At 50.5% G+C, this 24,752-nt stretch overlaps 1 long non-coding RNA gene across 1 annotated transcript in view; it reads left to right on the forward strand.

The window, feature by feature from the left end:
• The first annotated feature begins 22,408 nt into the window (after window positions 1-22,408).
• Window positions 22,409-24,752, forward strand: part of LOC124245260 (uncharacterized) — a 7,593-nt gene continuing 5,249 nt past the window's right edge. The window contains exon 1 of the long non-coding RNA XR_006890249.1: window positions 22,409-22,559. This is a non-coding gene — a long non-coding RNA (uncharacterized LOC124245260). The remainder of the gene's footprint in view (window positions 22,560-24,752) is intronic.

Below are 24,752 nucleotides of genomic sequence, written 5' to 3' on the forward strand. Positions count from 1 at the left end.
CGGGCCACCGAATCGGAATGTGCACACTTAACCACTGCAACACCGGGCTGACCCCTGGGGTGTTTTTTGATAATAGCCATTCTAATGGGTGTGAAGTGGAGGCATTTTGGAAGGCAGAAGCCTGAGAAGCTTCCCCGTATCTCCAGGATAGCTGCTGGGATGGCGGGGCCAGGCGCGGCACTGCCACTAAGAGCAGCCTGATGGTGGCCAAGTGGAGGGCCCTGGGCCCACCTCTGCCTTCGCCGCGGCTGTCAAGGCTGCATGGGTGAGGTGCTTCCTTGTCCCGGTTGTTTCAACTTTCCTTGCTCTTTCTCTAAATCCCTCTGCCCATGGGTGCGGACAGAATGCCACTGGACTAGGGAGGTGGACGATTTTCGTGACAGATTGCTCTATCCTCGCTCAGACACAGCTCTGCGCTCTGGCATGGGGCCAGCTGGTCAGTTCTCTCTTCCCCAGGGCCGATGCTCTCCAGGGAGAACCCAGACACCCAGGGGCCAGTTCTCCAACCTCCTGGGGCTGCTCAGGCAGGGGGAGCCCCAGCGTGACCCCAGCCAAACTCAGCGTGATTTCTTTTCACCTGTTGTTCTTGGTCTTAGCTTGGGTTCCCCTGAAAGCAGACCTGAAATGAGAATTCCAGTGCAAGTAGTTTCTTTGGGAGGCGAGTCCAGGAAGCACAGTGAGAGGAAGTGAGACAAAGAAGGAGGGAAGGCCAATGGAGGGTGCTTCATTGGGCTTGTGTCCACTATGCGCACCGTGGCGCGGTCCCACAGGGCGCCTTCTCAGAGATGTCTGGAATACGGCTCCATACTGTCCCATCAGAGGTGAGGGAGCCGGGCGTTTCTCCACCAACTCCTGGCCCTCATTGTTTGAGGGCTGATCTGGAAGGTCCTAACCCCTGGCACTCCCAGCCTGCCCAGACCTGGGGCGAGCATGCTGCTGCAGCCAGAGATTGCCCTTAGGCAGAGGGATAGACAAAGCAGCTGGTGTGTGACCCCCGGGGTAGGCTGAGGGGATCCAGGCAAGGCGCTGACAGCATCTGTGACATTTTCCTTGACATTAAAGGGTGTTGAGGAAGGTGTTGACGTCACCCTAGAGGAAGGTGGTAAGGTCAGGATGGCGGGTGCCGCCCTCCGCTTGGACCTGGTGAACTATTTCAGACTCTTGTTTCGTTTCCAGTAACATTTACTGAGTCCCCACTTCATGCCAGGCGCTGGGCTGGGAGTTTTCCTGTGCAGAATCAGATTTGACCCTCATGACAATCTTGTGAAAGAAGGTATTATGAGCTGCAATTTTGCGGATGAGGAAAAGATTGAGAGAGATTAAGAAGATTCCAGAGGGTCACTCAGGCCCAGTTCTGCCTGTCTTAGTGAGTCTTGCACTCTGCCACTCCCCCGGCAAACTCACCCTACCGCCTCTGAGAATGCCTCAGGACTGAGAGGGCTGGAAAGTGCTGCTGGCTGATAGATCCTGCACCCCCAAACCCAGATGCACCGGGGTAGACAGGCAGTGCTGGGTGTGGTCCAAAGGACACTGCCCTTGGGCAATAAAGTGGTGCAGCCGCTATGGAAAACAGTATGGAGGTTCCTCAAAAAATTAAAAATCGAACTAGCATGTGACCCAGCTATTCCACTCCCGGGTAATCATCCAAAGGAATGAAACCAGGATATCGAAGAGATACCTGCACCCCCATGTTCATTGCAGCATACTCACAATGGCCAAGACGTGGAAACAGCCTAAGTGTCCCCTGATGGACGAATGGATAAAGAAGCTGTGGTATATATACAATGGAATATTATTCAGCCCTGAGGAAGAAGGAAATGCTGTCATTTATGAAACGTGGATGGAGTTTGAGGGCATGATGCTAAGTGAAATAAGTCAGACAGAGACAGACAAATACTGCATGGTATCCCTTACATGTGGAATCTAAAAAAAAAAAAAAAAGTCAAACTCATAGAAACAGAGAGCAGGAAAGTGGTTGCCAGGGGCTGAGGTTGGAGGAAGTAGGGAGAGGTTGGTGAAAGGGTTCGAACTTTCGGCCCTGAGCTGAAGAAGGTCAGAGGCTCTGACGTAAGCATGGTGGCTGGGGTGATAACTGCGTTGTATGGTTGAGGTTTGCTGGGAGGGTGGGACTCAGATGTTCTCACCAAAAAAAAGAATTCTATGCACTTTGGACTTGACATTGCATAGACTCATAGCATAGAATTCAATGGCATGTGAGGCTCAGAGGTGCAGAACCGTCACACGGGCAGGGCCAGCTGGGCCTTAGCCAGCTCCCCTCAGAGGCACGTCTACCTTGGTGGACTGTCCACAGCCTGACGTGGCTCTGGGTCTGTAGGCTCAGACCCTCCGTCTCACTGTGGTCAGTGCGAGGCAGCTCTGGGAGCAAGCGAGCACGAGGCTGCGGGAAGGAGCCTGAAGGTTCACGCAGTCATTACAATGAGAACCTGGTTCACTGCATGCTGCTATTAGCTGGCGCTGGCCCTGCAGGTTTGTCATGAAACCGCCTCATTGTCGGAGGCTTGCAGGTTGGCACAGACTCTGGGCAAGAGTAGGGAGTTCCAGAATTTTCGAGTTTCCCGGTCCAGGCTTGGAGCGTCCTTCCATAACCCCTGCATAAGGCTGCACCTGTGAGAGGCGAGACTGTTTGAGCCCCCCTTGCGGAGGGTGGCATGTGCCTTGAACACTGCTTCCACGGACGCTCCCAACTCCTGTTTCTGCCTCGGTTTCCCTCAGGGTTCAAACAGCAAATGGTGGGCACACTCACTTGAGATAATTTGAGGAAGGCTTATTTCAAAGGCGATGTTTACAGAGGAGTGGCTCGGAGCATCCCTAAGCCCAGAGCAATGAGAGCACCGAGTGGTTAGGAGAACCCAGTTGGATCAGGAGCCTGAGAAGAGCAGTGAGTGAGCTTTGTGAGGGGGTGCGGCCAGCCCACGGCCCTGCAGGGAGGCAGCTCGGGGAAGAAGGAAGTCACCCCACTCTCCTGCTCTCCATCACCTTCCGGGGCTTCCCATTGGCCGAACTCCCCAAAGCACACAGAAGGCATATAGGTGAGCCTGCCAGGGCCAGCGCAGGTGGGGCAGGGAGGGGAGCCATTCAGGAGGGAAAAATGCAAGGTGTCCACTGGGCCCTCCCCAGCCCACCCTCTGAGGGACACATTCTAATTTCCTAACACTAAATCAGCCTGCTGCCAAGCCTAGCTAGCCGGGGCATTCTACTCCTTCAAGGTGACTTTGCTCTGACACATTCATGTTGATGGCCTTGTTTACTTCTCAGGGGCAAACTTATTTCCCTTATTTTAAGCTCTGGGGTGAAGAGTCACTTTCCGGCCCAAGTAACAGGCTGGATAGATAAGGCTTAACAAGGGCGCCTTTAAAAAGGCCTGGAGAGCATCAAGTGAGTCAAGGGCGGAATCAGGTGAGGCTGTGAGCAACTAGAATCCCTTCTTCTGTGGCTGCTGTGGGCTTTTTACTGTTTATTTTGATTGTTTTAGTCTGGGGAGAAAATTGTGTGATCTCTTCCTCTCCCCACCTCACCTCTCCCCTTCCTCCCCTCCCCTCCCCTCCCCTCCCCACCTCTCCCTCCTCTCCTCTTTCCTCCCCCTGCCCTCCCTCCCTCCTTCCTTTTCTCCCTCCTACCCACCATTTATTCAGAATTTCAAACATATACAAAAGTAGACAAAGATAATAACCCCCCACGTACCCATTATCCAGCTGCAACAATTATGAACTCATGCCAATTTGGTTTCATTTCTATCCCCCGCCCCCCACTGGACTGTTCTGAAGCAAATCCCAACCCCACTATGGCTTACATGTAAATATTTCATCAGTATCTCTAAAAGATACAGGCTCTTTTCCTAATGGAACCATATCATTATCACATCGAAAATTTAGTAATTATCTGTTCATATTATCAAATATCCAGCCAGTGTTCAAATATTTAACTGTCTCATAGACCTCAGGTTTTAAAGTTTCTTTGGATCAGGAGTCAAGAAAGTTCTACACTTTGCGATTGTTGATTTGTCTTTTAAATCTCTTCCTCGTAGGTTTCTCTTCTGTCTCTCTCTCGCTCTTTGTCTCAAGATGACTTGTTGAAGGACCTGGCCCCATGTCACCCGGAGTCCCCCAGAGTGTGGGTGTGTCAGAGTGCGCCTCTGGGGTAGAGTGTAACTTGCTCCTCCCGCCCGTGGACGGACTGCCATTTGCTAACTCGATCCAGGGCCTTAATGGGACGGAGGCTCAGTATTTGTTAATTTCTTCAGCCGGCACGTGACATCTGGTGGATCCTCTTTGTGTCCTTTCAGCACCACTGACGCCCGATGCCCAGATTCATTACTTCATTGGGGGTTACATGCCATGTTCTTGTTACTGTCTGTAAGTTCAGTGGAATTCTGTCTCAGAGCCCCCATCTCACGGGGCCAGTGGGAAACTGAACCAAGGGCCCTTTGTGGGACCTCTCCCTCCCCAGGGTTATGCTGGTTCCGGGATCTTAGGCGGGGAGGTGGGGTGGGGTGGGGCAGGTCTGGGTCTTCACCCCTCCTCCCACCGTCCTGTAGGGTCGAGGTCTCGCTGCTGCCTCGTGTGGTGCTCAGAGTGTGGGAGCCTTTGCTGAGGCTGTGGGTAGTCTTGTTTTTGCCTTGGACCCTCCATGGGGCCATTCCTCCTGGGTCCTAGCTGCCTCTGGGGACTCAAACTAACTTTCTCTTGAGCCTTTCCTCCCCTCAGTCCCCAGGGCATTTCTTTCTAGTCTGGAGGAAATGGATCTTTTTTCATGTCTCTTCAAGAAAACTTTATATGTCCCTACAAATGTTCTTTCCCTCTGGGCCACAGGCTGTCCTGTCGTCACCTAACTCTCCTGAGGCAAAAAGCACGCCTGAATAAGGCAAAAACAAAGGGGACAACAGACAGAAAAAAAGCCTGTAAGCTAATACAGTGAAGTATTATCTAGCTGCACAGCATGAACAGAAGTCCATAAGCTAGAACCAGGGAGGTGATGGTCTGTCTCTACACCCAGCTGGTCGCTTTGCACCTGGAGTCCTGGATCCAAGGGTGGAAGAAGACACACTTATTAAGAGCCACTAGGCTCCCCCTCCCACAGTTGGTCTTGGTTCGCCCCACTCAAGTCCTACAGAACAAATCTAATTTCTCCCGCATATAATCACACTTGAAATAGTTGTCAATAGCTCCCATGCTTGTCGCCATCTTTTTCTTCCAATTCAAACATCTGCAGTCCTTTCCTCAGTCCTGGAGCACGACTCCAGCAACCCACCTCCATAGCCACGCTGGCCCCATGGCTGAAATCTGTGCTTTCTCTGCCCCCTCCCTCCTCCTCCTCCCTCTTCCCCTCCTCCCCCTCCCCATCAAACACCTGCGCTTTGACCCCCTCAAGTGGAGGACTTTCTAGCTGTTTTAAGGGGGACTTTGGGCTTCAGCTCCTTCAGTTGCCATCCCTGCCTTTCCGTTTGCTTTGTATTTCTGCCTCACTTGCCCTGCAAAACTCCTGGATCAATCTGGCTGCTGGACGTCTTTCTTCTTACACCCGTGCCACGGAGACCTGTTGAAGAAAATGCACCCTTGTGGCCTGGAAACAGGATGAATTCTTCATCTTCATCCTTAGCTGGGCCTTAAACACATCTTGACATTCTTTCTTCTGCCCTTGGTCATGTGGCTGTCTCTGGCTAATAGTCATGTAACTACTAGTCTTTAGCTCATTTAAGCTTTGACCTCTGTCCTCTGTCCTACTAGTCAATGCCCATTTTACCTACTACTGATCTTACCTTCTGCCTTTGTTGAAATATAATACACACAGTAAAGTGCACAAATCTGAAGTGTGACCTAATGAATATTTACATATGTCTGCATCCACGTAATCACCACCCAAATCAAGATACTGAGCCTCCTCATCAGCCCAGAAACTCCCCTTGGATCCCTCCTGGTCAATAGCCTCCCTTCTCTAGCTAACCACTATGCTGACGTCTGTCACTGTCGATTAGTGTCACCTATTCTTGAACTTCATATAAATGGAATCATACAGCATATACTCTTCCATATCTGGCTTTTTTTTGCTCAATATCATATCTGTGAGATTCATCCATCCTGTTCTGAACAGTTCGATCGTTTTCATTGCTGTATAGTAGTCCATTGTATGAAATACACCAGAATTCATTTCTCCATTCTCTGATTAATGGACATTTGGGTTGTTTCCAGTTTGGGGCTATTTTGACTAAAGCCTCAATGAACACTCTTGTGCATGTCCTTTGGTGGAGTAGGAACTCATTTCTCTTGTTACTTCCTCCTTTAATGTGAAAATAAAGGTTATCAGGTAAGACTGCCCCTCCCTTTTGCATCGCCTGCTGGGTGACCTTCTGTCTCCTGTCCTTTCCTCCTTACTTGAAGGCTGGTGAAGAGATAGCCCTCCTACACCAAGCCGCCCGCCCAGAGATGCACTTCACCCCCATCCTCTCACCTGTCCCTCCAATGCCTTCTCTATAGAATGGCTTTTCCAGCAACTCACCTCCATCTTAAGTCAAAAGCGAAGCAAAGCAAAATAATACAAAACCACCCCCTCCCTTGACTCCGCATCACACTCCGGCTGTGGTCCTGGGGCTCTCGCGCCCCTGGAGTCGGGAGTCTGGAGAGTGTACTCTACGTCGGCTGACCCTACTTTCTTCTCCTTGATTACTTCTCATCCCCCGATGTCTGGCCTCAGCCACCACCATATCTCAAACTGCTCAGTCCAAGGTCAATGTTGACCCCCGTTGCCGAAGCCAAGCTTTGCTTTCCTGTCCTTCTCTCGTGTATTTTGACCTCCGGGCTGAGTCAACCCACAGAGTCTAGGATGGGTGACAATGATGACTGGGACCTGGCTCGAGATTGCTTTTAGCTTGAGTCACTTCTGAGGCAACAACTAAACCGTACAAAAGATCGAAACGATGTTGATGGCCGTGGTAGGTGGCTCCCCATGACCTCCCTGAGGTCTCCTGAGTCACGCTCACACTTCGACGGGCCTGGCACCCCAAGGGCACTGAGAGAATCTTCAGGACAGTGAACGGGGGGCTCACTGCCTTCTACATCCACGCGTGTCAATGCCCTGAAACAGTTTAAACTGTCCCGCAAGGCAATTCTGCTCCCCAGAGAGTCAGACCGTCCCAACTCTGGGCTCCAGGTCCTGCAGTTCTCGCTGTGCCTGCACGGAGCCATCTCCCTTCATGGGCACCTGTTCCATGGGCTCCAGGAGGTTTTATGATGTCTACCGAAGGGCATTCTGTGGGCAGGCCTGGCCATGGCCTTCCACGGCCCCCCTGCTCCATTTGGCCCTGTTGTCTGAGTTTAGGTTCCCGTGCAGTGGACTGGGAGAGAAGGACTGGGCACAGGTAGTTGACAGGGGAGGTGATGGCAGGAAGCCGAAGGGAGGGAGTAGGGAGAGGGAGATGAGGATGGGAGCAAAGCCAGCAAGTGGGTCACCGCAGTGAACAACTGGGGCTCAGTCTCCTCTGAGGGTCCTCTGAGAACCTGCGTGGGATGCAGCGCAGAACTGGGAAGGCCGTGGCCTTTCTCTAATGGCTCCTGCTCTGCCCCTCGATCCCCTGCCAGGCTGAGGGATGCTTCTGGGGCCCTAGTTCCCTACCTTCCAAACTGCGCCCACACTTGGCTGTGTAATCCCCCGTGGGGCCAGAGAAAGTCGTGTCTCTCTGTACAAGCACTCAAGCGGCAAGCTGGCAGCGTGCACAGGAAGGAACAGCCGCCAGCTGTGCGTGAGCTCAGAGGAGGGCTGAAGGGAAAGGGGGAGGGGCCCCCATGGCTTGGGCTGCACCTCTCTCCCTCCTTGAGAGGCTCGCTCTCCCCGGCCTCTGTGGACCATTCTCTCGTGGTCTCCCGCTTGCCTCTCTGGCTGTTTCTTCCCAGCCCACTTCTCAGACTCCTCTCTTCCCCCCAACTTCATGCTTAAATGCCAAACCGGTACCCACCTTGAGCCTTTCTGGGCCTCTCACCATCACCTTAACCTCCCAAGCCTGAAACTTGAAACCCACCTGTGGCACACACTGTTGGTTGGCTGGCTGAGCAAACCGCCATTCCTGATAATGAGCCACGTCTTGGGACCAGGGGCCACAGTTCTGGATGATGAACTGTAAGCAGACATCTGCTGTGGGTTCCTGGGAAAGCTTTTGTCTCTCAGGTGTTGCCCCTTCCCCTTCTTCCTGTTGGAATGTAGACGTGAAGGCAAGAGCAGTAGTAGCCATCTTGTAACCATGAGGGAAGGACCAAGAGAATCAAGACACTAAGCTGCTGACATTCTTGGACCCATATTCGCCCACTTCCTCTCTTCTTGTTGTGTGAGCAAAATACATCTTACGTGTTTAAACCACTGTAGTCAGGCTTTTTGATACATGTAGTACAGAGGGGAGGCATGGCTCACGTTCTTCCTTTGAGATGGAGGCACTCATTTCTCCAGCTTTTGAGAGTGTTGAATGCTGGATGTCACCCAGTCCAAAATATTTCATAATTTCTTCCAAGATTCCACATCCTCATTTTGCCTCCTCTCTTTCTGTGGTTTACTTACTTATCTGATTTGCTCCCTGGGCTGTAAGTTTCTGAAGGACAAGACCGTGTCTTCTGTGACTCTGTCCTTTTGGTACCTGACACAGGGCCAGCACATAGCCCACTGTGGTGTTTCACGATCTTTCACTCTCCGGATTGCTCTCCTCTGAATGTGTCCAGTTTGCCAATGACCTTTGCAAAGTGTGACTTTCAGAACTGATCTGAATGTTCCAGAACTGGTCTTGAGAAGAGCGGGACAAACTGGGACCATCCCTTCCCTTTTGAGAGACTGTCACATCTGTGACTATAGCCTGGGGTGGGGTTCTTTTTTATTTTTGCAGGTGCCACATCCGACTCTTTACTTATCCTGAGCTTACTGTCCATTAGAGTTTCTTTTTTATCTGAAATGTTGCTAAGCCACACTTCTCGTGTCTTATACCTGGGCTCCGGCTTTCTAGATCCAGGACAGAACTTTCTATTTTTTTCCTATTAAATGTCACCATCTGTACCGGTTTTGACCTCCAATCCTAACTGATACTAGAACGAAACCTGACTTCTACATTTTTATTTTAATATTTTAATTTACTATGATTTCTGCAAGTCACCTCAACCCCTTCATGGCAGAGGATGAAGGAGCATATAAATAAATAAGTCAATACCATTTTGACCGACTCGCTCCATTATAACAGTCTGTTGAAACACGACTGGAATCCAAGTAGATCATCCAGTCTTTTAACTACCCTGCCAGCTTAGGGGCAGCCAGGAAGTCGATAGGTGTGTGTCTGCTACTGGTCCACCTGCTCCATGCGTAAAATTGTTGAAGAGGCCCGGAGGGGCGTCTGAGTGTCACCTACTTTGGACTTTATGAGATTTAACTGAAGCCTCCTTCCCTCCCCACCGCCACCTGGTCCCAGCGAGGGTGACAGTAGGCAAAGGCAAGAGAGAGGGTCAGATGGGGGTGGAGGAAAGCTTGCATGGATCACACCTCTTACACCAACTCCAAATTGCTTCTTTTTGGATTACCTCCTCTTTAATGCGCTCAGTATCTCGTCTCCCCTCCACTAGTGCAGAAAATGGAGAGCAGGCTGGTTGTTGGGCACAGATGTGAGTTGCCACTAGGCGGGCAAGAGGATGGTGTGCGCGTCACCGCTGGCTCCACGTGTGCTCCCTGCCAGGCGTGTCCGCTGGTCATGATGCTGCGACGCAGGCACACGTTTTTATGACCATGTGCTTTCTGTTTCTTCCAGCATTAAAATTTTATTCACCACATGTCAGCCTGCTTATGAAGAAACTCCCAGGTGTTCTGACCTCGGCTCCAGGCCGGGGCCGGCCATCAGCTCTGGCCACCGCTGTTTTCTCATCTACCCTTTGGACGTGCTAAAACGCCTCGACTGGGTCTCAGAAAACACCCAGCAGGTGGAGGAAAAGGTGCCAGCAATGCAACTTACCCAGCTTGCCTGGGAGTGTGGGTGGCACCCACTTACTCTGGCTCCTCTTTTTCCACTCCTCCTCCCAGACAAATTGAGCTACCCCCCAACTCGAGTTTATGCCCAGCTTCCTGAACCTTCCCCACTCACTTCCTCCATCTGTTAATTTCTCTGTCCTCCACTCCAGACGGCAAACCTCAGGGTTAACTCTCCTCTCCCCCTTTTCAAATCAGGGACTGAACTTTTCCCCCCCTCCACCCTCCCTTTCCTCGACTGAGAGCGGGAGCTCTTAACCTTTTCTGCACCGCGGACCCCTGTCGGACTTCTCGAACTTTGACATGAATAGGGAATTACCCCAGGGTCTCATTAAAATGCAGATTTTGATTCAATAGGTCTGGGTGGGGCCCGAGATTTGCATTTCTAACTAGCTCCCGGGTAATGCTGCTGGGCCGTGGACCACATTTTGAGTAGCAAGGTATTAGAGGCTTTCAAACTTGTAGGGGGGCGAAGGGCTGCGCTCGTACCCTCCTCCCTCCTCACCTCGCCCTCCCCAAGCGCCAGGGAAAATCTGTGGCCACATTTGGTGCATAAACAGACTCGGCAGGCGCGGAGCATCACAGGTGCGCGTCCGGCCCGGCCCCAGCCCCGCCGCAATTCATCAGCTCCCAACAAATGCTTCTTTATAATCGGGAAATAGAAACTCGCTCTGCCTGAGCCGGGAGCGCTGCCTGCGCTCCTCCCACCTTTCCGGGCCGCTGCGCAAGGGGCGGACTTCAGGCGGGGCGGCTTCATAAACCGGAAAAAAAGAGACGAAACAATTAAACCTAGCGAGCCAGGATTGCTCCAAGGAACAGGCTTTCAAAGGCAGCGAAGTCTGGCTGTTTTCCAGGCTGTGGGATCAGCCAAAGGGCGCGGGCCTCCTTCCCTCAGCGTGACAGGTGCGCCTGGGGCAGCCACTGGGCTCCGGGCTTGCCCTTTGCCCGTCGCCCCCGCCTGAGTGAAGAATGACTCGCGCCGTTGGTAGGGTGACTGACCTTCCTGCTCCCAGACTCTTCAGAGCATAGATTTAGAATCGCACCTTCCAGAGATGTTCTGGAAGCTGCCCTTTCCAACCGCCTGCCTGCTTTCCTTGCTCCCTCCCTGCTTCTCTCCCACTTCGAGGTCCTTACTGTTAAAATAGTTCTTTTGCTCATTAAATCCCGAACTGGACACTGTTCAGATATTTATAAAATCAATTAAATAAATGCTATTAGGTTCTAATTTCCAACCGAATACAGGCACTAACCACGGCATTAAATTTGTAAAAATCTTTTTAAAAAGAAAGACAAAAGTTGTCTTAAAGCAGCGTTCTCTAAGTGTGGTCCCAGGACGGGCAGCATCGTCTGGCCTGGGAATTGTTAGAAGTGCAGATCAGACACTCTGGGGCTGGGGCCTGGCCATCTCTGTTTTAACAAGCCCTTCAGGCTGAAGTTTGAGAAGCACTCCCCTGGAGAAAGAAGTGCAGAGCCCATATGCAAGGTCTAGGTAAAGTACTAGGCAGAGAGTGGCAGAGCCCGGAGAGCAAAGGGGAATTAACGCGCCTTGTCTCCTGGGATGGGGGGAAGAGGGGACACTAGATGGGGTCTGGAAGATGCCATAAGGCTCTGCGGTGGGGCCGTTGCTTCCTCGCAGCGGTTCCTGGCGCTGCATGTTGTAACCCACCCTTCCACACTAACTGCCGGGAAAACAGGATTGTCAACTTTCTGCTAATAAGCTGCCTCGGTCCTTCTAACATGCCGAACATGATAAGAGCGTGGAGGGATGAAATATCTGGAGTAGTTAAGTAATCAAGGCAGGAATAATTAGGCAGACTAAGCCCCACCAGAAATAATCCATCTTTTGGAAAGAAATGACATTTTGAAAAATTCAGAAATCTTCATCAAGCTATTATGCTGCTGAAATATATATAAGCACTTTGCATTATGTTCTCCTTCCCCGCAACACACAACACATGCGAGAGTAATTAAGGGATTTCGCTCTCTCCCGGGCACTTCATCTCAATGATGGCGGCGCCGGACACTGGAGACTAATATAAATAACTCATCAATTATCTTTCCTAAATAAATTGTCTATCGGCTTAAAGAGAATATTATTTTGTATCCAGGTATTGAAAAGAGTTTTGCTAAATGTTACAAGTCTTTAGGATGTTTTTATTGGTGTACGAGCTGGGGAGGCAAAATGGGTCCCCTAACAGAAGTTTCCACGGAGATCGAGGGTTCCTTCCCTTCTCTGCCCTTCTTCCCACCTTATTGCTTGATAGTTGTGATGATTAACCCACTCTGTGAAATATGGGAGCTCTTAGCCTGGAATGCAGGAGAAGATTTTAGCAGATTATGCCCTCCTGTGAAAAATGGCCTTTGTCATCAGAGAGGATGCTGCGGTGTGCTCAGATCTATGGATTAGCAAGGGGTACCATGGTGCAATGGACGAAGGACAGTGCTGGGCTGCTCCCGGGGGAGTCCAGGGCGTGCAGTTGAACACAGCATGAAAGAAACGTTGGCCTCGGTTTCCTCATCTTCACAGTGCGGCGGAGGGAGTCGGTTCAAAGTCCTCTGGTGCCTTTCACACTTCATTCTGCAAGGATGAATTTCAGGCATTCAGTTTATCTCCAAAATGATCCCAAAGGAAAAATCACAGGAACACAATCTGGTGCGTCCACGGGGAGGGTGGGTGTGGGTATGTCCGCAGCAGGCATTTCTTGGTCTGCTGTGGTCACTGTCCCAGCCCCAACCTTTTAGAAGTTTCTCTGTGCATTTTCTCGGCTTGGGTCTCCCGCTTCCTGCCTGCCACGAGTTTGAAATTGCTGCCCGAAGGTCCTCCTGGCCTTAGGAAGCTGCCGTGCCATGTAGCACTTTATTCCCAGTCATCGCTTGGAGCAACTGGAGCACAGAGTTTAAATGACTTCCCCTAAGCTGCCGTAGGAATGTGGAGCAGAACAAGCAAGGGGACCGTGGACTGGATTTTCTACTTTGGGAGGCCACCTGCTAACTCCTGCTCCCCCCCTCGCTGCCCCCCGCAGTTCTGGGGGTCATCTGAGGTCAGAGATTCTCCTCCCCAAAGTACCTTTTCTTGGCTGGGCTCTCCCTGGTGACAGGGGCAGAGACATCTTGCTGAATCCCAAACCAGCCGTCCACGAGTCTGGTAATTTTCACAAGGGGCCTAGTGGTCTCAGCCTACTTTCCAGCAAGATTTAATAGCACAAGACTGTTGTGAGGCCTCAAGCTACCAGGAAGAGAAGTGTTTGCAAATCTGTGGTTTGGAGAAAGCTGTGCTCAAAACAACAATTCAGATCTTAATTTACAGCCTGTGGATTTGCAGAGAAGGGGATTTCTAGTAAGATGGCAATTAATGGGGCTTTATCCCAAAGCTTGGTTCATTCCCTGCCTCTTAACTCCTTTGCTGCTGTCTTTTGAACCGCTGCTTTGGCTGGCAAAATAATTTCACGAATGAATGAGGTCATTCATTCATTCAACAAACATCTACAAAACACAGACCATGTACAGGCATCGTACTAGGTTCTGGAAATGACAGATGAATGGACTTTCGTCCCTGTCCTTGAGGAATGATGAGCCTAGTGGGAAGAGATGGGCATTATAAACATAGGTATATGCTGGGGCTGGCCTGGTGGCAGAGTGGTTAAGTTTGTGCGCTCTGCTTCGGTGGCCTGGGGTTCACAGGTTCAGATCCTGGGCGTGGACCTAACACGGCTCGTCAAGCCAGGCTATGGCGGCATCCCACATAAAGTAGAGGAAGATGGGCACAGATGTTAGCTCAGCGACAATCTCCCTCAAGCAAAAAGAGGAAGATTGACAACAGTTGTTAGCTCAGGGCCAATCTTCCTCACCAAAAAACAAACAAACAAACAAAAACATAGGTACAGGCTATATAGCATGACAGGTGCTACAAAAGAGGGGGAGACAGGAGTATTGGTTGCAAACTTGTAGTTCAAGGACCAAATCGCAGCCCCAAGACTGGCTTTCCTTGGGCTGCAGGCATTAAAAAAATGTATCCAACATTCAAACACTGACAGATTTCACAAAAGAATCCTGATTTCTGGCTTCTCTTGAAACATTTGAAGATCAGGCAGTTCTGGGTCTGCATCTGGAGACAATAGCGCAGCTGATGCTGAGCAGCGGCTGTCCCCTTTCGATGGGGCTTGCACTGTCCAGCTGGACACGGTGCCCAGGCCACCCACGAAGGATGCCCTTTCTCCCCTCATCTCTCCTGGCAGCTGTGAGCATTTGAGTTTGTAACTCTTGGAATCGAGGACAGTGGAGGGCAGAGATGAGTCACTTCACTGGGAGGGTGTCTATGTGTCACTGTCAGGGTGAGTGACCCAGACATGCCCACAAGCTCCTCTGTGAGCTAGGCTCTTTTTTGCTGGCTATGTTTCTAGTAGCTGCTTCTGGGCACCCCAGGCTTCTGTCTCGTGTGACCACTGGCGCTTCTGGAAGTGGGCCCTGCTGCTTTGTGCCTCTGGAGCTGTGCTGTCCACTGGTAGCCACCACCCACATGTGCATATTTAAATGTAAGTTAAAATGAATCCAAATGAAATAAAATTAAAGCCATTTCTCAGTTGCACTAGCCACATTTCAGGTGCTTCCTAGGGAGTGACTTCCGTTTTGGACGGTGTAGATACAGGACATTTTCATCATCTCGCAAAGTTCTGATGGACAGCGCTGCTCTCAGGCTTTGGCTAAATCGACCGGCTCTCTCCTTCAGATGAAATCTGACACCTGACCTGCAGGTGGCCACCCTTTTGAGAGACCATGTAAGCGTCCCCTCTTCTTGGAAGCCTCCCCAGACATCTCCTCCTAGGTGGACTTGTCCCGAGTCCCCTCTCTGTCCTCAACATTTCCCCCTTACACGCATCACAGTACAAAGAACACCTAATTTTGACATCTGCCAGCTTCTTGTGGGTGGGGACTGTATTACTCATGCTTTGATTTACCAGACCTTAGCCCAGAGGTATTTCCATTGGCACATGGTAGATGCTGAATAAATGTTTGGGGGATGAAAGAGTGAGGGCAGGGCATTCCCACAGCGGGAAGGACATGGGACTGTGCTAGACTGCAGAAGCGAGTGCTGGGAGAGGTAGGGAGTGAGATGGGACAGTTCACTGATGATCAGTCTGGGGGTCAAGAGCCTGGGGGCAGGGTTCTGGGGCTTACACTCAGCTGCCCCCAAAGGCACACCTGATTCCCAGACCTGTCAGCAAGGCAAGGACGCCAGAGAACTCTTTTTACAAGCTCAGCCTCGGGTAGAAGGCACGTTCACAGCAATTTCCAGCTCGAGCGAGCTGTTACTGCAAACCTCTAAGAAGTCAGTGTCTCGCAACATTGAGCAATGAGCAGCCAGCCTTGTGGGGATGAACTCGGAGTCCTTATTTATCAACTCGTCTTTTTTTTCCCTTCCCTTCTCTGTTTCCCAGTCTGTCTCGTGGGCTCATGGCTGCCAACCCGTTGACCCTCGCTCTCCACCAAACACGGGCGATTTATATCACCAGTGTTTACACCTCAAGGTATCAGGGCTTTTGAGGCCAAAGAATTATGTCAAACAGCAGAGAACCAAGACATCTATTAACAGTAGGAATTTATAATTAAAAATGATGGGAAATGGGAAGATGTGCTTCTGTAACTGCTTCATGTGGGCAGGAATTGAGTTATTTTCTTTGTGGGAAAGAATTCCAGTTTTTGTGTCCCAGAACCTGTGTCAGCAAAGGTGACAGTGACGGTGACTGTGATATAAAGGCAGAGAGCTCTTAAAAGGGGTGTGTGTGTGTGTGTGTGTGCGTGAGCTCTGTGTGCTTTGGCATACTTCGGAGCTTTTCATATTGAAACTGCAATTTTCTCAAATTTGGCTAGAGATAAAAAGTCATAGGCATTTCTGTTAAATGCAATCTATCTTGTCGTCGATTGGGTTCCCCGGAAATAGGGTTTGAGATGGAGATATGTATGTAGGTTTTAAAAATTAAAAGAGCTTTATTGAAATATGATTTGCATACTGTAAAATTCACCTATTTTAAGCATATAGTTCAAAGATTTTTAGTAAATTTACCAAGTTGTGCAACCATCACCATAATTCAACTTAAAACATTTTTGCCACCCCAAGGAGCCCCCTTGTATACCTTAGCAGTCACCGCCCATGGTAGCCCTGGCAACCAGTAATCTACTTTCTGTCTCCATAGGTTTGCCTTTTCTGGATGTTTCATGTAAATGGAATTATATAGCATGTGATCTTTGTGTCTGGCTTCTTCTACTAGGCATAATGCTTTCAAACTTCATCCGTGTTGTAACACATATTGGTACTTTGTTCTTTTTTATGGCCGAATAATATTCCATTGATACATTACATTGACTTGCCTCTTCATCTGTTGATGGACATTCGGGCTTTTTCCAACTTTTGGCTACTGTGAATGACACTGCTATAAACATTCATGTGCAAGTCTATGTGTGAGTGTGTGTTTTCATATCTCTTGGTTATATACCTAGGAGTGGAATTGCTGGTCATATGGTAAATTTATGTTTAACTTCTTAAGAAACTGCCGAACTGTTTTCCAAAGTGGCTGTGCCACTTTGTGTCCCTACCAGCAGTGCACGAGAGTCCCAGCTGCTCCACATCCTCACCAACACTTGCTACTGTCTCTCTTTTAGATTCTAGCCATCCTAGTGGGTGTGAAGTGGCATCTCATTATGGATTGGATTTGCATTCCCCTAATGAGGTTGAGCATCTTTTCATATGCTTATTAGCCATTTGTATATCTTCTTTGATGAAATGGCTATTCAGATTTGTCTGCCTATTTTTAAAAATTGGGTTGTTTGTCTTCTTATTATTGAGTTTTAAGAATTTTTTTAAAAAACATTTTCTAGATACAAGACCTTTATCAGATATATGATTTGAAAATATTTTCTCCCAGTTTGTGCCTTGTCTTTTCATTTTCTTAATGGTGTCTTTGAAGTGCAAAAGTTTTAAAATTTGGTGTAGTCCGATTTATCAATTTTTTATTGTATGGATTGTGCTTTTGGTGTCATGTCTAAGACTATTAAAGTCCACCAAAATTTTATCATATGTTTTCTTCTAAAAGTTTGATAGTTTTAGCTCTAACATTTAGATCTATGATCCATTTTGAGTTAATTGTTGTGTCTGGCAAGAGATAAGGATCTAGAATCATCTTTTTGCATGTGTGTATCCAGTAGGCCCAGCATCATTTATTGAAAAGACTATCCTTTCCCGTTGAGTAGTCTTGGCCCCTTTGTGGAAAATTTATTGACCGTAAGTGTCAGGGTTTCTTTCTGGACTCTCGATTCTGTTCCGTTGGTTTCCATGTCTCTCCTTATGCCAGTAACACACTATCTTGATTGCTGTAACTTTGTAGCATGTTTTAAAGCAGGAGGTACAAGCCCTCCAATGTTATCCTTTTTGAAGTGGTTTTGGCTGCTCTGGTCCCTTTACATCTTCGTATGAGGATTAGGATCAGCTGGTCGGTTTCTCTGTGTGGAAGGTTTTCTGGGAGTGTCTCAGGAGCTGCACCTGCGAGGAGGTGAGGGAGGCGGGATGGGGAGGCCGACCCAGAAGGCAGTTGCAACTGAGGCCTCAGCAGATATGGGGAGCTCTGGAGCTGGGCTGGTCCTTCAGAATTGTCCCAAATTGCAGTGAGGGGGGCCAAGGCTTTGTGCCTCTGTATCAGCAGGGCAGGCTGACGGCTGTCTCCTGGAAGGGAAGCGTAAACTTGAGTAGGGAAGTTCCTTGGGACTGAGGGCAATGCCCCGTGGAGGGCACAGCTGTGAGAGGTCAGTGACTGATATTCCCAGCCCTGGGGGATGAGTGTGTCGGCCTCGACATGGACTGTGCCACGTCCACAGTGTCCACTAAGTCTACCCTTCTACTGTTGCAATTTACTTGCTCCTTGGGTAAGTTTGCCCCATTTGGGAAGACCTTCTCTAGAATTCTGAATGGTCTTATGTCACACTCAGCTGGCACCTCTGCTAGCAACATCTAGGCAGCTTTCCTGGTGGGGCGAGCCGGACTCTCATTGCATATGAGTCTGGACCTCTGGTTAGCATGTTCTTCTCAGCCTATGGCTGCCATATTTGTCTATTTACCGTTAAAACCGCATGTGGGAGCACTAAGATGAGACTGTAGCAGAGGGGAGTTAAGAGCTGGGTGGATGAAACTGTAATCAGCCTCAAGATTCTAGCACATGAGGCTGCTGGTCCTCCTGCACACCTGGGTCTTCCACAGTCAGCACTGGCCCTGCTGGCCTGCTGGACCTTGCTGATCTCTCCCGCCAACTTCTACTCTCACTGGTGACAGAGACCTGAGACAGGAGGTCCCAAAGCACAGGGAGCTGCAGCCAGCCATCTTCAATGGGAACCCGTAAGGAGCCCACACAGAATCCAGAACAATCTCCACCAGACCCAGAAAGTCAACCCTTTTGTAGCCACTCAAGATGAAATCAAATTAAGCAACAGCAGTAACCCAAACCTTACTTTTATTTTTTAATTTTCAAATCGATCCCCTGGGCTTGAATGGGTTGCATAGTACAGGTAAGCTTCTGTCCTAGGCCTTAGGTGGAAAAGCAAGAACTCCAGGCAGGCTCCCACCCTTGAGGGCTGTGGTTTGGGATGGGTGTTGGCCAACCACGGCCCACAAGACAAAGCTGGCCAGTGGTAGCGACAGAGACCACATGGCCCGAGAAGCTGAAGATACTTATGATCTGGCCCTCTATAGAAGAAGTTCACCAGCTTCTGGTTTAGGAGGCTAGGTGTATAACTAGTCAGATACTAGCTGCAGTAACAAACAAATCCAAAATCTCCGTGGCTTAACCCTTACGACAATAGAGGGTTACTTTTTGTTCATGTCGCAGTCGAATGCAGGTGGGGGCTCTGCTCCAGGCAGTCATTCAGGGACTCACTGTGGTGGATGCTACCAGGTCTTTTCTCAGTTCCCCTTCATCAGGCTGCCGCTCCCAGCCCGCAGCTCTTGTAAACGTTGGCTGCTGATTGCTCACCGCCGCACCACGCTCCAGCTATTTGCCCTGAGTTAAAAGGCAGCCACCCCACCCAGAAATGCCTGAGAGCACAGGCAGCCCCGGGGTAGCCCACAGCCAATGACTGACTGACCAGGGGAGCAGAGGCCTGGCTCCTTGGCTTCCAGTGAACACAACTCCACGGAGCTTTGCACGCTCCAGAGCGCCCTGGGGGGTCAGAAGCTAAACTTCGTCTCAAACTCCCTGTCTGCTCAGATTCTTCCCTTGCCGCATCCTGCTTCTCCCACTCCCAAGCAGGTTTCACCTGGGAGCCTTCTGTCACTAAGTCCCTTGCATAGGAATCCCCATCTCAAGCTCTGCTTTTAGGGAACGTGACCTCGGTTGTAATATGCTGTGGCTCTTCCATCTTTAAAATGTATCTTCAAGGTCACTCTGGAATCATCCAGCTAGCAGCCGGGAGAGGAAGAGAGAGGGAGAGGCAGAGAGGGAGAGAGAGGGAGAGAGGGAGAGCGAGAGCGGGAGGAAGGCGGGGAGAATGAGAGGGGAGAAAGCAGCCTCATTCTCGATATCTCATCCCTTTTGCTCACATTCGATTGGTGAAAGCTAGTCTCTCATCAAGATGAAAGGAGGCTTCGAAATTCGTTTACCTGTGTGCCCAGGAAGAGGAAACGGTTTTGGTGAGCGCCTGGCCCGTCTCTGCCCCAAGGCATATGTCTGAAACAATTCCAGAGTGAAATCTCAGATCAAGACCACACGGCGAGAGCAGGTCACAAGGCAGAATGAGACTACTTTCTCAGTGAGCGGAACAGCATTGAGGTGCCCACTTCTTCGTGGTGTTCCTTTCCATGTTGGTCTTCCCAGCTCTTCTTTCAGGGCAGTGAGCATCAGAGAATCATCTCCCCAGCACCTGGCCCAAGGCGTGAGACATAGAAGGAACTTAATAAGTGTTTGGTGAATAAAACCAGCGGTGGCAGTGCCGTCGAGGGGCTGGAACGTGCACCGGCCTTGGAATGATGGAACAGCTTCGCAGAGGTGTGGAGGTCGACAGGAGGCATCTTCCCAGGCAGGGAGAATAACGGCGGGGGAGAGCTGAGTTTTAAACATTGGCTCCCTGAGTAAGCAGAGCCCCCAGGGAACAAATCTACTCTTTATGGCCTGCACATTCTTTCCCTGAGGGGCTACAGTCATATCTCCAAGACCTTCAAATAAACAGCTCCCTCAGCTGCCGCCAACACAGGTGCTCCATCTGTTAGGAACCACAAATGTTCGGATAGAAGGAAAGTTTATCTCCCCTCTCCGTCTCACTCCTGAGGTTGTCTTGGTGGCCTGTCTCCCCAGGGCTGCGCTCCACATTCTCAGTCTGTTTTGGTCTCTCTGCCAGCTCATTAGTTTCTGAGTCTGGATGTTTCTTGGCTTGTTAATCAGCGGCCCCCTTGGCTGGGGGCCTGCCTGGCTCTCATTAGCAGCTGCAGCCCTGGTGGAGATCAGAGGGAACCCCCATAGAAGTCATATTTGTCAGTATCTACCGGAATGATAACAACAAGACCATACAGAAGTGAACGGGAACACGGTAATTAAAAACATCGTCTGGTCACTGATGGTGGCTTGCCCTTAATGAGTCGTATTGAGACAAGATTCAAAGGGGACTTAGGTTTGTGTTGAGAGCCAGCAAGGTTGAGTAGGTTCTTAACGCAAACCAGGCCCTTTGGGGTTAAATCTGGCATTATCCTCTTTAGGATCTTGTACTTAATTTTCCTAAAAGCTCTATGAATGTTGTCTTATTTGTCGGAGACAACTGGCCATACCGTTCCTGACGTCGGATGCCATTTGCGTGTTGGGAACTGGCTCACATTTGCCTAACTATTGGCAAAATGTTTTGAATGCCATGTTTGAAATTCCTGGTGGAAGAATTCCTACTACCCTGGCGCTGTCCCTTCTGCATATTCTTAGAAACAGAACAATAAACAAGGACACTTAGAAAAAACCGGCAGCTTTCTCTGATTGCCAAGTGCACTATAACTTTGTTATTGAAGTCTGTTGCTTGGCCTTTGGAAAAGCTGGGATTACGTGTTTTTTTCCTCTAGTGTATTAAAAAAAGTAAGACGTTGGCTTCAAATTAATCTGCAGAACTTTGAACAAAAATAAGGTTCCTTTCTAGAATATCACACTAGAAAGCAACACAGCAGGCTGCCAGAAGCTGAAGCGGGGGAAACCAGAGGGCCACGGTCATTGTACCAAGGACCTTTCGATGGCGGAGCTTTCCCGTTTCTCAAACCTGGGTCCCCCTGCTGGCCTCCATTCGGCCTACCAGCGGTCACTCTCTCCAGGATGCCTTGTGAGACCACACCCGGTGCCTCACAGTCAACGCACCTCTTGCAGTCCCTGAGGAAGATTCTGACTCCATGCTCTTGCTTGGCGTCATCTGTGTGCTGGCTTCTGAGCTATCGGCCACTGATAAAGACTAAGCTAGGTCCAGCTGGCTGTACTTTTGAACAAACACATCTGCCTGGAGGGTTTTTTTTTTTGCTTTTTTGAGGAAGATTAGCCCTTAGCTAACATCCGCTGCCAATCGTCCTCTTTTTGCTGAGGAAGCCTGGCCCTGAGCTAACATCCGTGCCCATCTTCCTCCACTTTATATGTGGGATGCCACCTCAGCATGGCTTGATGAGCAGTGCGTAGGTCTGTGCCCAGGATCCAAACTGGCGAACCCCAGACTGCCAAAGTGGAGTGTGCAAACTTAACTGCTGTGCCACGGGGCTGGCCTCCTGAAGGGGATTTTGAAGGGAGAACGAGGGGGAAAGAAGGTGCTGTAGCGTTGCATGGTCATGGATTATAGCGTAGGACTCAATCTTCCTCCCCAAGCTCGGAGCGGGTCGTACAAAGCTTGTTTGGGGGCAGTTTGATCCATGATTATCCTTTCGAGTGGCCTGCTTTCACTAAAGGCAGCTCCCTCGGAATCACCCTCCATGGGCCCAGCTTCCTCAGCCCCCGTCAAAGAAGAAACTGGGCTGACAAACCTCTGTCTTTTGTTCCCGGAAGGCTGAGAGGAGGAGGGCAGCGCTGGCCAGCGCCCAGGGAAGGAGGCTATGTCTCACACGCTTTCCCTTCCAGCCTGCGTCCTCCTACCCAGTGGCAGGGGGGCAACGTTCTTAATGATAATTTTTAAAAAGTGTCAGGCCTCCGCTCATTTGCAAATCATTGTGTCTAATTTGCATACCAGATCCAGGAGGCCCCAACTCCCCATATGGAAAATGGAACACAGTATAAATAAGATAAATGGATTAGGTCAGCTGACTGCAACTGTGGCCGCAGCCGACCCACAGGCGCAGTGCGCACGAACTACAGAGGAGGTTTGTCAATCAGGCAATTTATTCCGATCCTGGAGGTGGAGGAGCAGGATGTGCGTGCACGCACGCACACAGACTCGCCGACAATCCCTGCTGGGAAATAGGCCATCAGGCAGTCCCTGCACGGTGCTGGCGTGGCCTCTAAGCCCCCAGTGGAGGCGAGGGGAAGCTCGATGCTCCAGGAGACCACCCGTCCTCAAGGACCACCGTCAGAAAGAAGGTTTGTGTCTGCAGGCCGTGGGTGGTCGATTGAAAGCCAGTCTCCTTGAACTTGATGACATAGTGAGAGAACCGTTGCTGGAAGGAGGGGGCTGGGGACCTTTCAGGTCTTCTCACCTTGTTCTCAGAGGCCCTGCCATCCTGGGGCAGTGGTCTAGGCCGGCCCGGCATGGGCAGCGGTATCTGGGGACACAGGAAGTTTTGGCTCCTTCTCAGCTGCAGAAACAATTATCCTGGCAGCTGGCCACTCGCTCCTGCCCGCCTCTCAGCCCCCTCCTCAGCCTGACACATGAGTCTCCACGGCTGACCCACACCCTTTCCGGACACAGGCCATCCATCACCGCAATGCCATCTAGGGCAGTAGCAGGCGGCTCGTCCTTTTTATCAGCGCGACTCAGGAAGCAAGGCGCGGGCGATGGCTGCTGCAGTGGGATTAATATAATGCGTTGCGCGCACCTTTTGCAATTAGTTAATGGCTTGGCTATGTGGGGTATGCTTCTTGGGCCTTCTGTCTTGGGATTAATGATCTAAGACGACAGATGGAAAGTTAAAATTGCCCAGGAAAAGAAAACAAGCCTGGGGGTCGGGGGAGGAGTGGCAAAAGTGGTTCCACTCCTGGGGGGGGGGGGGGGGGGGGGGGGGGTGGGGACAGGAGAAATGGCACTGGGTCAGTGAGGAGGGAAGGAGTTTGATCAAGGAAGCATCCCAGAGATTGCTTTACGAACTGGAGTTTTACAAAGAGCTGTAGGACAGGCGTGTGTGTGTGTGTGTTCACACATGTGTGTTTGGCATATATGTGTATGCATATGTGATTATGTGTGTGCATTTATGTATGTGTGTGGACGTGCACGTGTGTGAGGGTGTGTATGTGTCTGCGTGTGCTCCTGTCTATGCAGTGCTGACTGTGGGCTGAGTGGTGTGTGTGGTCTGTGTTCATGTGTGGTGTATCTGTGGTACGCATTTCCGTGCAGCGTGTGCATGTTTGTGATATGTATGTGGTGTGTGTGGGTGTATGTGTGTCCAGGCTGGGTCTGGACATGCAGAGACTGGGCAGGCTCCGGCTCGGGGTTGAACCCCCCGGGCCCTTCCTTGCTGGCCGCACTCTCCCTCCAGGGTCCCTTTCTGTCCCCAGCGGGCTGTCCGGGTTGTCTCCCTCTCCCAGGCTCCTGGGGCTCAGCCCGCTGCCCTCTCTCCATGGTAGGGCACCCTCCTTCCCCCAGGCCAGGCTGCAAAATGAGCCACAGTCTCCCCTCTTCCTCCTTTGCTCTCCTAGAAGGAACACCTACAGAACCTTCTGGTGTCAGGGTTTCAAGGCCAATCACATTGCAGGATAGGAGGGGCCCGAGGAAGGAGTAACCAGGCTGCAGCAAAAGATGGTGGTGTTGGGGCCGGCCCGGTGGCGCAGCGGTTAGGTTCCCACATTCTGCTTCAGCGGCCCGGGGTTCACTGGTTCGGATCCTGGGTGTGGACATGGCACTGCTTGGCAAGCCATGCTGTGGTAGGCGTCCCACATATAAAGTAGAGGAAGATGGGCATGGATGTTAGCTCAGGGCCAGTCTTCCTCAGCAAAAAGAGGAGGATTGGCAGCGGATGTTAGCTCAGGGCTAATCTTCCTCAAAAAACAAAAACAAGTGGAAAACAAAAAAGATGGCGGTGTTTATGATCTGGAAAAAGACTGGGGAGATCAGCCCAGAAATAACACAAGTGGGAACTTCAGAAAGGGTCAGTTTCTCCAGATTCAGTCTGCAACCGGGCGCCTCTGGGGCCAGGAGTGCAGCAATGCCCCTGTGGGAGGGGCCTGGAGCAGAGCAACCGCATCTTGTTTGGGGGCAAAGGCACTAGAATGCCCTCTCTTGGCTACTTGTTATTATATGTCTGTCCTTCCCCCATTAATCTTTTTCTTTTCTTTTTTTATTTTTTATTTTTTTAAAGATTTTATTTTTTTCCTTTTTCTCCCCAAAGCCCCCTGGTACATAGTTGTATATTCTTCGTTGTGGGTCCTTCTAGTTGTGGTATGTGGGACGCTGCCTCAGCGTGGTTTGATGAGCAGTGCCATGTCCGCGCCCAGGATTCGAACCAACGAAACACTGGGCCGCCTGCAGCGGAGCGCGCGAACTTAACCACTCGGCCACGGGGCCAGCCCCTAATCTTTTTCTTTTTTAAAGATTTTATTTTTTTCCTTTTTCTCCCCAAA

Source organism: Equus quagga, chromosome 10, assembly GCF_021613505.1.
Source record: "Equus quagga isolate Etosha38 chromosome 10, UCLA_HA_Equagga_1.0, whole genome shotgun sequence".
Classification (NCBI taxonomy): domain Eukaryota; kingdom Metazoa; phylum Chordata; class Mammalia; order Perissodactyla; family Equidae; genus Equus; species Equus quagga.